A 14,313-nucleotide genomic window follows, 5' to 3' on the forward strand; every position below is an offset into this window, starting at 1 on the left:
CGTGGGTTAAAGCCTCTGCCTTCGGCTCAGGTTGTGATCCCAGGGTCCTGGGATCAAGCCCCACATCGGGCTCTCTGCTCAGCAGGAACCTGCTTCCCCTCCTCTCTCTCTCTGCCTACTTGTGATCTCTGTCTGTCAAATAAATAAATAAAATCTTAAAAAAAAAAAAGAATCAAAGGAGACCATGTCATGCCACTGGCACATAGTACGGCAAATGTTAGCTAATAGTATTCTTTTTTTCCCAAAGATTTTATTTATTTATTTGTAAGAGAGAGAGAGTGAGAGCGAGCACAGGCAGACAGAGTGGAAGGCAGAGTCAGAGGGAGAAGCAGGCTCCCTGCAGAGCAAGGAGCCCGATGTGGGACTCGATCCCAGGACGCTGGGATCATGACCTGAGCTGAAGGCAGCTGCTTAACCAACTGAGCCACCCAGGCGTCCCTAGCTAATAGTATTCTTAATGATCATCTGGTCAGCATCTTGAGATGGATATTATTATTTCTACCTGACAGATGGGGAAGCTGAGGCTCAGAGGGTTTAAGTGATTTGCCCGCGGTCACACGGTTAAAGTGCTAGAGCTGGACTTTCTGCTCAGATTTGCTCTTTCCTCTCTAATGCTGGGGCTCAGCCTCTTCTGAAGTGGGAAACCCCAGATTCCTGGAGGTACATGGTGAGGAGATAGATTCATGGTTTGGTTCTCTGGTTCCTCGGACTGGACCTGGCCTGGGGTGGGGCGGGGGTGTGTGTCAGTCACAAAGTCATCCCGGTGACCAATCCCTTCTGATGCTTGGGCTGCCTATGGGTACAAGCCTCATATTAGCCCCATTGCTGGGGCTAGCTGGGCACCCACCAGATGCGGGTGGGAGGTGTCCAGCCTCAAGACATTCCAACCCCCTACCTATCCAAGAGGACACTGGGGAAAGCTGTGGGTAGAGCTCGAGGTCTGCCTCTGGGAGTTTTCTGAGTTCCTCTCTTTAGCCCTACCCATTCTGAAAGATCCAGTCCCTGGTGGGCCACTCTCAGCGCTCCAAATGAGTAACAATGATAACTCCTATTAACTGAGTACCTGTGATGGTCCCACTACTGTACAATGTGTTCATGCAATCCATCATTCATGCTTCTAGCGGTTTAGTATTTCTGTGTGCCTGGCACTGTCCCAGCACTGGGGATACAGCAGGGAACAAAAACATACATGGTCTTTGTCTTCATTGAACTTACATTCTAGTGAGGAGGATAGGCAGTCAGTAAACACTTTACTCTCTAATGCCTTAGGTAGAAGTAAGGGCTTTGAAGAAAATTAAAACAGGGTAAAGGATTGAGAGGTATGGAGGTGGTAGACTGGGGGTAGTGTCTGTTTTAGATAGTCTGGTCAAGGAAGGCCTCTCTGGCCAGAGCTTTGAGCTGAGACCTTTAGTCAGTGGGCTATGCATATAGCATATGGCTATATGGATAGCATATGGCTACCCAGAGAAAGAGCTGTCAAGTATAGGGAACAACAAGCGCAAAGGCCCTGAGGTAGGGGGATGGTTGGCAAATTCAAGGAATACCAAGCAGGCTTGAGCAGACTAAATGAGGAGAATAATTTTAAAGTATGTTATTTGATTTTACCTTACCATTACAGGTGAGGACACTGAGGCTCAGAGAGGTCAGGTCACTTGGCCAAGGTCACACAGCACAGAAACGTTCCAGCCCTGGGTCTATATGAATTCTTCCCCCTCTACCACACTACTTGTCTGAATATTATAACTGGGTGATGTAGCAGTAGAGCAAGGGCTGGAGAAGACCGCAAGGTATTTTGGAGTTCTGAGTGGTCTGGAAGGTGAGGCTGCCGGAGTGTGGGAGGCCGATGGTGGCCCCAGCTGTAAGCATTCTTTAAGGCCAGAATGCTGGGCTCTGACAGGGCGAGATGGATGAGAGCTCCAGGCTTAGTACCCAGCCGAGTTTCCTGAATGGTTTTCATCCAGATGGTCTCTGGGAGGATAAAGTTTAAGAAGATTGATTCCTTGGGAAGGAAGGATGGGAAGGAGAAGGGGCTCCTGGCCGGCCTGCCCACGGTGGAAATGTCTCTTGTCCTCCAGCAAGGGGAACTACTGCTTTGAAAGGTGTGACTGCCCGTGTTAGAAGTGTGCGTGCTTTGCTGGCCTCAGGAGGGTGTTGGGGTGGGGGAGGATGGGAAAGGGGTAGTGAGGGCACAGGACTTTCCTGCCTGGGAGGAGGGCCGAGGGGGCAGCCCCCACCCCTGTGGGCAGGGGCCCCTGCAGCCCCCACTGGCTAATGGCCCGCTCTAGTCTCCTCCGCCCAGCCAGGATTTCTCCATCTTTTGCTTCTTTTGCTTCGGAATGACCTAATCATTCCTGTGGATCCCTTGTGCTCATGGCTTCATGCCTCCTGGCCTCTGCTCCTCCTGAGACTGGACTTGGAAGACCATCATTTTGTAATGGAGTAGCCAGTGAGACGGCACTCTGTGTGTGTGTGTGTGTGTGTGTGTATGTAACATAAAGGACACATGGGACTTGTATCATTGCAGGAAAGTGGCATGAATGCAGAAGCGTCCTGGAAGAGAAAGGACCAAGACTCCAATTCTTTCTGTGTAAGACTTGAAGGTATGAAGAACTTTTGGAATGTGTTTATGATAAAGAAATTGAACTGTGGTGATGGTTGCACGTTTCTGTGACTAGACCAAACACCACCGAACTGTACATTTTAAATGGATGAATTGTATGACGTGCGAACTCTATTTCAGTAAGCCGGTTACTAAAACAACAACAAAGAAACCCAGTGGCAGGGAAGGTTATTGAGGTCCCCGAGATAACATCACCAAGGGACAGGCTTGGCACCAGTGGACTGGCTGGCAGAGAGGGAGCAGGCTCTGGGTGGGACAGACAGCAGAAACCAAATTCTGTCTTGGTCCAGTCATTTGAGTTTGCACCTTTGGATTTTGTGTGTAGTGGATTATTGAAGAATATATACATTTTTAGAAAAATTCAAACAGATAAAGGTACCAAAGGGGTTTTTAGAAGATGTCAAACAGGAAATTTCATATCCAAGCAGAAAGAGAAGAGTAGAATGAACTCCTGTGTACCCGTCACCCAACTTCAATAATTCTCAACACGTGGCTGTTTAATTTCATCCACATCCCAGTACACTTCTGTCCTTTCTAGATTGTACTGAAGGGAATCCCACACACATCACATCATTTTATCTGATAATACCATTATCACACCTAGAATAGTAATCATCAAATATCTGGTCATTATCTGAATTTCCAAATGTCTCATTAATGTCATACTTTTTAAAAAAATTGTTTGTCGGAGTCAGGATCTAAACAAGGTCGGCACATTGTGATTAATCGATGATGTATCACTAAGTCTTTTTCAATCCGTAAGTGCCTCCTCTATTCTTTTTTTTTCCTGAAGTTGATTTGTCGAAGAAACTAGAATGGTGTTCAGAAGAGTTTCTCGTAGCCTGAATTTTCTAATTGTATGTTTAGGAAACCTCCACTGGACTCTGAACTTTCTGTAAACTGGAAGTTGGATGTAGAAGTTTGATAAGATTTAGGGTCTCTAAAAAATCATTTATTTATTTATTTATTTATTTATTTATTTATTTATTTATGTTTTTGGCAAGACTACTCTGTGGCAGTATATTCTTCCTCTGGGAGACACATCATGTCTGGTTGTCTTTTTGTGTGTGTGTGTGTGTGATATCAGGGACCACTGATATTCAATACCTAGATCCAGAAATTCATAAGGGGCTGCAAAAACTATCGTTCCTTCTTCATTTGCTAGCACAAAGGAACTTCTCTTTGTCTATCATTTGGTTACTGAGTACAATGGATATAGGAATGGGAGACTAAGGCTGATTTGTCCTTTTCTTTATTAGTCTTCAAAAGAACAAGTTATCATCTGCCTGAGTTTGTTTGCTTTTAGTGTCATTATGCATGTATAGATTTAAACAGATTGACACCTTTCAAACCCGTTACAGTTAGTTTTATTATTATTGCCCAGCTTGTCCCATCTTTGTCCAATGGGAGCATTTTAGTAGGCTCCTGAGTCCTTTTTTTTTTTTCTTTTCTCCTGAGTCCTTTTGACAGCAACCTCGGGGTCTTTGGAGAGTCCTTGCTAACTGGTATACCATGGCTCATCTTACACATTTTCTGCCTCAGAACTGGGATCTGCCATTTTCTGTGGGTGAATACGTCTAGGCCCATCTGGGAGGAGGGTCATCCTCTCTCACGCTGTGTGCCCCACTTTGGGCTGGGCCCTGTATGACCCAAAGAGCTACACCCAGGTTCATTTCTTGGACAGAGCAGGTGGCAATGGTCTTGGCATAAACAGCATTTCCCCAAGAAAACCCTCCCCGCTCCCTTAGACCACACATCAGCAGCCTTTCTTTCTCCTTTCTTGTTTTACTTGTTTTTGTAACAGTCAACATTATTAGTTGCAAGCAATAGAAACTGTCTCAGGTAACCTAAATGATTTTTTTTTTTAAAGATTTATTTATTTGAGAGAGAGATAGTGTGTGCACAAGCAGAAGGGAGAGGGGGAAGGGACAGACAGAATCTCAAGGAGTCTCCTGCTGAGTGTGGAGCCCGGCTCAGGCCTCAATCCCACGACCCTGAGATCATGACTTGAACTGAGATCAATAGTTGAATGCTTCACTGACTGAGCCACCCAGGTGCTCCTAAACGATTTTTTTTAAAAAAAGTGTTTATTAGGATATTGGTTTGGCTGCATTGACAAGCATATAAAGATGGGTTTGTTTCTCTCTTGTAAAAATGTAAGGTGATGGGCACTTAGGGAAGGGGAGGCTGTAGGGTGACTCTGCTCCTCAAACTTGTCCAAGGACCCAGGTTCCTTCTGTCTTGTTCCTCCACGTCCTCCAGGACAGTGCTGTCCAGTAAAATTTTGGTGATGATGACAGTCTTCATGTGTCCAAGCACAGTAGCCACTGGCCACATCTGTCTGTTGAGCACGTGAAAGAGCAACTGAGGGACTGGGTTTAAATTTTATTTAATTTGAATTAATTTAAATAGACTAATGTGGCTAATGACGCCAGTGTTGAACACCCTATATAGACTGTTGTGCTTACCTGCCCGGCCGAAAGGGATGCCTCCAGGCCTTCTGGTAGATTTCAGGAAGGGGAAGAGAAATGGGAAGGCAAGCTGCTTCCTTCTCAAGACACATGTCACTTCCTCTCACGTCCCATTGGTGGGAACTTAGAGGGCCACGCCTAGCTCCAAGAGAGGGAAACGGTCTCTGGTTGGAGAGCCAGGTGTTCAGCGGCCACTCAGCAGTTGCTCCTACTAAAAGGAAGAAGGGGGAGAGTAGATATCGGGAGACCATTAGAGACAAGGGCAGCTCTAGACTGTTGCTGGGAGTCAGGAGGTGACCAAGGCAGAGAATCAGGCTTTGAGGCCTCCGAAGTAGACGTAAAACTGAAAATTCTCCCTGCGATGCTGATCTCATGTCTTACTCACCAGGTGTCCCCAGCAATAAGTGCTCTGGGACACAACTGAGGGGACTCCGTTCCAGGGACGCGGTGTTGAACACAGTGGCCCTGCTGGTGAGGGCAGAGCTGGAACTTGAATCCAGGCCAGGTTGATTGCAAAGCCCACTATTTCCAGCGGGAATTTAACCCATGAAGGTTTGAGAGTTAGGGCAGTGCGAGACCAGAGGGCCGGAGTTGGCCTGTATGAGCGCAGAAGGCTGGACCTGAGGTTCACATCCTGCATGAACTGTTCAGCTCCAAATCACAGGTTTCTTTTCGGTCTTTCTTTTCCCCCTTCCCCGGTCCTCCCCCGCCCTAGTGGGGTGTGCTGTGCCTCTCAAAGAGAAGACTTCCTCACATCTGTAAAGTGCTTTATCCTTTTTAAAGCAATTTCACATAATATGAAATCGAAGACTTTTTTTTTAGACTTGGCGCCACTTACTGTTCTTGATTTAAAAAGCAGAGGAGTTGAGTTCCTTTGGTATTTTTCAAGGAAAAACAGTTCCCAGATTAAGTTGATTTTTGTATGTGACTCTTGCTTGATTTCTTTTTGGGGTCAGTGACCTTTGATAGAAGAAAGTACCCGTGATCCTTCAGCCTGAGGAAATGGAAAGACAACAGGAGGTTTCAATAGCCCAAGATAGGAAGGAGCCAACCTTGTGCAGGGCCTGCTCCCCAGGGCCCAGGGCTACGGAGAAGACAGCTGTGCAAAGGCTGGCCTCCACAGGGAGGCTGGGCCCGGGCTCCTAAGGGCTGGATGCCAGGCTGGGAAGGCACCCCGGCGGTAGGCTGGGCATGGCTGCTCTTTCCAGAATCCCGGCACAGGAGTCCTCGAGAGCATTCGTGCTCATTCACTGCAAAGCTGCTCACATCTCCACACTCAGAACCCACGCAGACACGCACTGGTGTGCACACACAGCACATGGGTACACTTAGGAATAACTGCTAGTGCTTATTAGGCACTTACTGTGTACCACCAGCACCGTATCATCTAGTGCTTTTTGGACACATGAATTCATGTCAGTCCTTTCCACAACCCGCTGAGACAGGTAATCTTATTTTTCCCTTTTAACAGATATGAAAACTGAGACATGGAAGAGCTAAGTAAACTGCCTGAGTTTGGATCTGAACCCAGTCCATCTGGGGCTAGAGTCCATGCTAGAGTCCATCCAGGTTCCTACTTACTCTGTCTAATGTGACATGTGTGCATGTGTGTGTGAGCGCGTGCGTGTGCGTGTGCATGTGCACTTGTACACACACTAACATGCATCAGCCTTCCCTTGTACACACAGACCCACTCGTGCACATGGGTACAGACACACCCACACACGCATCTTTTGCCAATCATGATGCTGCCAGACCTGCTTGTGTGCAAACACACTCTGACACACACACTCACGTGCCGACGCTATGTGTGCTGCCCCTCCTGCCTGCCTTCCCCTCCCAGGGACCCGTTATCTTCTGGAGCCAATGACTGAGGCCAGGCAGCGCCAGGTGTCAGGGTCAGGATAGGGGCAGGGTGGCTGCTGACAGGGTGATGGAAAGCAGGAAAGTCACAAATAAGCAAACAGCCCCGCCTGGACACAGCCTTGCTGAGCGTTTCCTGAATGTCCAGGGGCATGTTTATTTTTCCACGACCGTCCAGAGCTGATCCCAAGTCTTTCCCTTCCAGAATGGCTGTCTGGATGGAGCGACAGCGCTGTGGGTCTGGCTCCCTCCAAGCTGGTGTTTACAAATGTCTCTTCTTTAACGGAGGCCGAGAGGTCCTTGTGGCCTGTGTCCAGTCTACTTTTCAACCTCGTACCACCCCCCAGCAGCCCCAAGTGTCCTGCTGCCTGCCAGCTCTCCAACCCCACGTCCTGCAGCTCGTCCCGGCCTCCCTGCCTTTGCTCAAGCTGTCCCCTGACTGGGACGGCCAAATCCTGTTCTCCAGCTAAATCCTATTCTCCTTGAACCTCACTCAAATGACACCTCCTCCAGGAAGTTGTCTAGGAGAGTTTCAAGGAATCTCTTTCCCTGGCATTAAAAAAAAGCAAATTTTTAAACTTGTGATAAAATACACATAAAATTGACCATCTTAACGATTTTTTAAAAAAGATTTTATTTATTTATTTGAGACAGAGGGAGAGAAGGAAAGGGCATGATCGGGGGAGAGCATGAGCAGGGGGAGAGGCAGACTCCCTGCTGAGCAGGGAGCCCAACTTGGGGCTGGATTCCAGGACCCAGGGATCATGACCTGAGCCGAAGGCAGATGCCTAACTGACTGAGCCACCCGGGTGCCCCTCTTAACCATCTGTAAGTTTACACAGTGGTCTTAAGTACCTTCCCTTCGTTGTGCAGCTGTCACCACCATCTAACCATAGAACTCTTGTCATCTTGCAAAACTAAAATTTTGTACCCACTCATCCCCCCCCACAGCCACCCTTTTACTATCTGTCTCTATGGATTTGATAAATTTAGATATGTCATAATAAGAGGAATTGTACAGTATTTGTCTTTTTATGTCTGGCTTGTGTCACTGAGCATAATGTCCTCAGGGTTCACCCCTGTTGTAGCGAATGGCAGAATTTCCTTTGTTTTAAAGGCTGAGTACAATTCCATTGCATATAGAGACCGCATTTTGTTTATCCATCCATCCGTCTGTGGACACTTGGATCACGTCCATCTTCTGGCTGTTGTGAATGATGCCGCTGTGGACACGGGTGTACAAGTAGCTCCTTAGCACGTTGTTCTTTCCAGCTAGCGCGTGTTTGTCCATTCATCGGTGGATGGATGTCTGGGTTGTTTCCAGTTTGGGGCGATTACAAATAAAGCTGCTGAAACATTTGTCTGTAGGTCTTCACGTGGGTCTATGCTTTCATTTCCTCTGGGCACGTATCTGGGAACAAGCTGGATCGTCCGCTAGGTGTATATTTAACTTCCTGGGGAGACCGTCAGAACTGTTTTCCAAAGCCGTGGAGCCATGTGACGTTCCTAGCCACAGCGTATGAATGTTCCTGTTCTTCCACATTTTTACCTATGCTTGGTACGGTCGGGCTGTTCGGTTTCAGCTCTGTATTCTAATAGGTGTGCTGTGGCATCCTTGTGTGGCTTTCATTTGCGTTTCCCTACTGACTCTTGTTTGCCATATGTATATCTTCCTTGGGAAAGTGCCTGTTCAAATATTGGGCTGCTTATTTTTATATGGAGTCGTTTGTTTTCTTATTTTTGAATTTTGAAAGTCCTTCCTGTTTTTGAGCTGCAAGTCCACTCTCAGATGTGTGATTTGCCTATATTCCTCCAAATGTATGACTTGTCTTTTCACTCTCCGAACAGTGCTTTTTTGAAGAGTAGAAAACTTTTTAATTTTGATCAAGTCCCATTCATCATTTTTTTCCCTTTATGTGTCCTGCTTTTGATGTCATATCTAAGAAATATTTGCTTCACTCAAGATACAAAGATTTCTAGAAATTTCCAGTTTTAGGTTTTACATGGTAAGTCTAAGATCCATTTTGATCTAATGCTTTGCATATGGCATAAGGTAGAGCCTGAACTGCATTTTCTTAAACACATACATGTCCAGTTGTTTCAGCACCATTTGTTAAAAAGGCAAGCCTTTCTTCACTGAATTGACTTTGCATCTTTGTTGAAAATTTATTGTCCACATATGTGTGGGTCTCTTTCTGCTCCATTGATCTGTTTGTCTCTCTTGATGTCAGTTCTGTCCTATCTTGCTAACTGCAGCTTTCCTGAGATCCAGTAGTGCTGACCCCCACCTTTGTTGCTTTTCAAAGTTGTTTTGGCTATTGTACGTTTTTTTGTATTTTTGTATTTCCATATGAATTTTAGAATCAGTTTAGAATTTTTCGGTTTCTGCCAAAAGCCTACTAGGATTTTGATTAGGATTGATTTGATGCTGTCCATGAATCTGGGGGAGAAGTGACCTTCTAATTGTCTCCTGACCTATGACCCTGGTGTATCTCTCCATTTATTTAGGTCTTCTTTGTGTTCGCTCAGTAACGGTTGGTAGTTTTCGCTATGTAAGTCTTACACATCTTTTATCAGATTTCTCTCTAAATAGTTTGTATTTTTGATGGCATTTATTTGATTTTTTTTTTAAAGATTTTATTTATTTATTTGACAGAGAGAAATCACAAGTAGGCAGAGAGCCAGGCAGAGAGAGAGAGAGAGGAGGAAGCAGGCTCCCTGCCGAGCAGAGAGCCCGATGCGGGACTCGATCCCAGGACCCTGAGATCATGACCTGAGCCGAAGGCAGGGGCTTAACCCACTGAGCCACCCAGGCGCCCCCATTTATTTGATTTTTTAAAACATTTGAAACTTTATTGAGGTATAATCGACAGAGTTGTAAGATATTTATTTTTTTTAAGATGTTGTTTATTTATTTGGGAGAGGGAGAGTGTGTGTATGTGAGAGAGAGAGAGAGTGAGTGGGGCGGGGGAGGAACAGAGGGAGAGGGACAAGCAGACTCCATGCTGAGTGTGGAGCCAATGCTGGGCTCAAACCCCAACCCACAACCCTGAGATCATAACCTGAGCTGAAACCAAGAGTCGAAAGATTTCACTGACTGCACCACCCAGGCAGTCGTTTTTAAGGTATTTAAAGTGGACATTACAGGGGCGCCTGGGTGGCCCAGTGGGTTAAGCCTCTGCCTTCAGCTCGGGTCATGATCTCAGGGTCCTGGGATCGAGCCCTGCATCGGGCTCTCTGCTCAGCAGGGAGCCTGCTCCCCCCACCCGCCCTGCTCGCCTACTTGTGATCTCTCTCTGTCAAATAAATAATTAAAATCTTTAAAAAGTAAAGTGGACATTACAGCATGTTGATGCACATATACCCTGTGAAAAGAGTCCCTTCCCCCCACCATCTAGTTAATTGACATCCATCACTTCATGCATTTATCTTCTTAGGGGCGGTGAGGATATTTAATATCTATGCTCTTAGCAAATTCCAATTATGCAATACAGTGTTACCAACCATAGTCACCATGTTTTCTATTAGATCCTCACATCTCATTCATCTTATAGCTGAAACTGTGTACCCTTTTACCGACCTCTGCTTATATTCCCAACCCCCATCTCTGACAGCTACTTTTCTACAGTTTCAATGAGTTTGACCTTTTTGTAGATTCCGTAGGTAAGTGATACCATGCATTATTTTTTTTTTCTGCCTGGTTTATTTCACTTAGTATAATCCCTTGAAATTCAGTCCATGTTGTTGCAAATGGCACGGTCTCCTTTCTCTTGGCTGAGTAATATTCCATTTAAAAATATATCCCACATCTTCTTTATCCATTCATCCGTTGGTGGACACTTAGGTTGTTTCTGTATCTTTGCTATTTGGAATAATCCTACAGTGAACATGGGAGTACAAATATCTCTTCATTCTCCTGTTTTCATTTCCTTTGGTTATATACTCAAAAGTAAGTAGGTAGCGAATGTGGATCATATATGGTAGTTCTATTTTGTAGTGTTTTGAGGATCTTCCATTCTGTTTTCTGTAGTGGCTGCACCAAATTAGATTCCTACCAACAGTGCAAAAGTGTTCCCTTTTCTATACATTTTTGCCAACACTTGTTATCGCTTACCTTTTTGATTGATGATAATCATTCTAATTTCTTCTACAATGGAGTTTGAATTTCTGATTAAGTTTCCAGCTGTTAATTGCTAGATATGGAACTTTAATTGATTTTGGACATTGCTCTTGTATCCTCCAATCTTACTAAACTCAGATACCAATGGATTTTCTACATAGATGGTCATTTCATATGCAGAAAGACAATTCGTTCCTTCTTTTCTAATCTGGATGCCTTCTTAAAAAATTTTTCTTGCCTTGGGCCACCTGGGTAGCTCAGTAGGTGAAAGCATCCAACTCTTGATTTCAGCTCAAGTCATGATCTCAGTCAGGGTCTTGAGATGGAGCCCCCTTGTCAGGCTCCATGCTTGGCTTGGAACCTGCTTAAGATTCTCTTTCCTCCTCCACCCCTACGGCACCCCCCAACACACACACACAAATATACTCTCTCTCTCTTAAATAAAAAATATTTTCTTGCCTTATTGGATTGTCTAGATTCTCTAGTACAATGTTGGCCAGGAGTGACAAGAGTGCCATCACTATCTTGTTCCTGACCTTAAGGGAAAAGCATTAGGTCTCTCATCATTACATGTGATTTCGCTGTGAACTTTCTGTAGTGCCCTTTATTATGTCCAGGATGTTCCTTCTTTTTCTAGTTTCTGAGAATTTTCCTCATGGATGGGTGCTGGGTTCTGTCAAGTTATTTTTCTGTATCAGTTGATATATCAACTGGTTTTTATCACCTTTATTCTATTAATATGGTATATCATATGAATTGATTTTTATATGTTAAATCAGTCTTGTATCCCTGGGATAAACCCTACCTGATCATAATGTATTACTCTTTTTATATATCAATGGATTCAATTTGCTTAAAGTTGTTAAGAATTTTGATGTCAAGGGATATTGTTAACAGTTTTCTTTTTCAGTAGTGTCTTTGTCTAATTTGGTAAAGTAATGTAAGTCTCAAAGAAAAGAGTCAGGAGTATTCTGTCCTCTTCAACTTTCTGGAAGAATATGTAGAATCGATGTTATTTCTAACTTAAATGTTTGATAGAATTTACCAGTAAAGTCATCTGAGACTGGGAAGGTTTATGACTATAAATTTGATTTCTGTAAGCGATATAGCCATGTTCAGGATATCTATTTCTCCTTGTATCAGCTTTCATAGTAGCTTGCTGAAAAATTGTGGCCACTGGGGTGCCTAGGTGCCTCAGTGGGTTTAACCTCTGCTTTTGGATTAGGTCATGATCTCAGGGTCCTGGAATCGAGCCCCGATTCTGGCTCTCTGCTCAGCAGGGAGCCTCCTTCCCCTTCTCTCTCTGCCTGCCTCTCTGCCTACTTGCGATCTCTGTCAAATAAATAAGTAAAAATCTTTTTAAAAAATTGTGGCTACTATTTCTTCTCTCTCTTTTCCTTTGGCAATTCATGTTGTTATGTGTGTTTGTATTTTATCTAGTATATATTACATAATATTGTAAAATTATATACTTATATATAAGGCTGCTTGAGTTGTTCTACAGTTTGCTGATGATGTGGCCAATTTTATTTCTCTAGAAGCTGATATGGGTCTTTTTTGTGTCTTCCATCTCTCTACTTAACATGTTTGCTCTCTCCTCCAGCTATTGGAAATACAGATACAGTTACAACAACTGTTTTAATGTTCTTGTTCCCCAATTCTAATGTCTGTGTCAATTCTGGATTTTTGTTGGTAGATTTTTCTCCTCTTTATGAGTTACATTTTCTTACTTCTTTACCTAGTTTTTGATGAATTTTTGATGAATGCCAGATATATTGAATTTTACTTTGTTGAGTGCTTTGTATTTGTTTAAATCTTTCTGAGCTTTGTTCTGGATGCCATTAAGTTACTTGAAACAGTTTGATCCTTTTGGGTCTGCTTTTGTTAGTGGAACCAGAGTAGTGTTTGTCTAGGGCTAATTTTGTAAGACCCTTCTAAGTACTTTACTCATTGCCCGATGAAAAATGAGGGTTTCCAGTTTGGCTGATGGAAACAGGAAATATTCTTGGCTCTCTAATTTTCTCTGATAGTTCAGAGGGAGCATCCTCACATACCATACACTGGCCAGTCTTTGCCGAGTTTTAAGGGAGCACGGCACCTCTCTGAGGTTGTTTGTCTGTGCAGCTCTCTTCTCTCCAAGAATCTGTCCTGCTAATGCCAGATACCTTGGTTTCCTCAGAGGTCATCTTAGCTCCATCTCCTTAATTCATCTCCTTAACTAAGCTCTGTCTGGAATTCTTCCTCCCTTTGCTGCATCCTGGAAACTTTCAAAGCAGTGAGTTGGGAAGAGTGTATGGCTCACCTTGTTGATTTCCCATCTTTGTTGCTTCATTTTCAGTGTCTCAAAAATTGTCTCATATATTTTGTCCTATGTTTTAATCGTTTCAGGTGGGAGAATAAATCCAGTCCCTGTTACTCCATCTTGGCTGGAAGTGCAAAGTGCTCAGTGCTCTTTTGCTTTCAGAATAGTGTCATGAAACTGGGCGGTTTGCAGTTCTGGAGGACACTGAGGTGTGTTATGAGATTGGCTGGAAGGAGAGTGAGTTTATATGACAGGATGTGCATCTCTGCACCCACAGCTGTATATCTGTCATCCCTGATTGCACATCTGTCTGTATGTCTGTCTGCAAGCCTGAATGCATTCTACCAGAGTTTGGGAAGCTGTCTGTGGCTGTCTCCCTGGGACAGGGTTCTTCCTTCTGTCTGTTCAGGTGAAATTCCAGGCTGCTCATACGGTCATACTGCCAAATTTCTGGATGTCCCATGCCAGAGTTCGTCAGACTGGGGCTTGTGGGAGGACAGGCTGCAGATGAGCCAAGCAGGCATTTGCCTTATGTAGTTCTGATTGGGAAGGCAGGGTGGGAGCAGAATGGTTTTTCTGTTTTGAGTCACTGGGGCTGATCTGAGGGTTCTCCTGCTCCTTTCCTTTCCCAAAGGCCCACAGGCTAACTCTTTTATGGTTCCTAGCTTGCATGCTGGTTTCTCCAGGCATAGAAGAGCTCTGGTTGCTGCTATCAGCCCAGTTCAAGTCTCAGAGCAACATACCTAGTGTTCTGTATGATGGATTTTTCCATGAGTTTCTAGGAGAACGAATGCCATCATACTTCCAGGAGAGCCAGCCTTTAGCAGAACTTTCTCTTTTTCTTCTCTTGCTCCCCACCTATGCCAGGGGCTGGACAAGGGTTCATGTTGCCCAGGTCACCTCCATAGTATCCAGCTCGTTCTGATGCCTTTAGTCC

Source organism: Mustela nigripes, chromosome 4 (genome assembly GCF_022355385.1).
Source record: "Mustela nigripes isolate SB6536 chromosome 4, MUSNIG.SB6536, whole genome shotgun sequence".
In the NCBI taxonomy this organism is placed as follows: Eukaryota; Metazoa; Chordata; class Mammalia; order Carnivora; family Mustelidae; genus Mustela; species Mustela nigripes.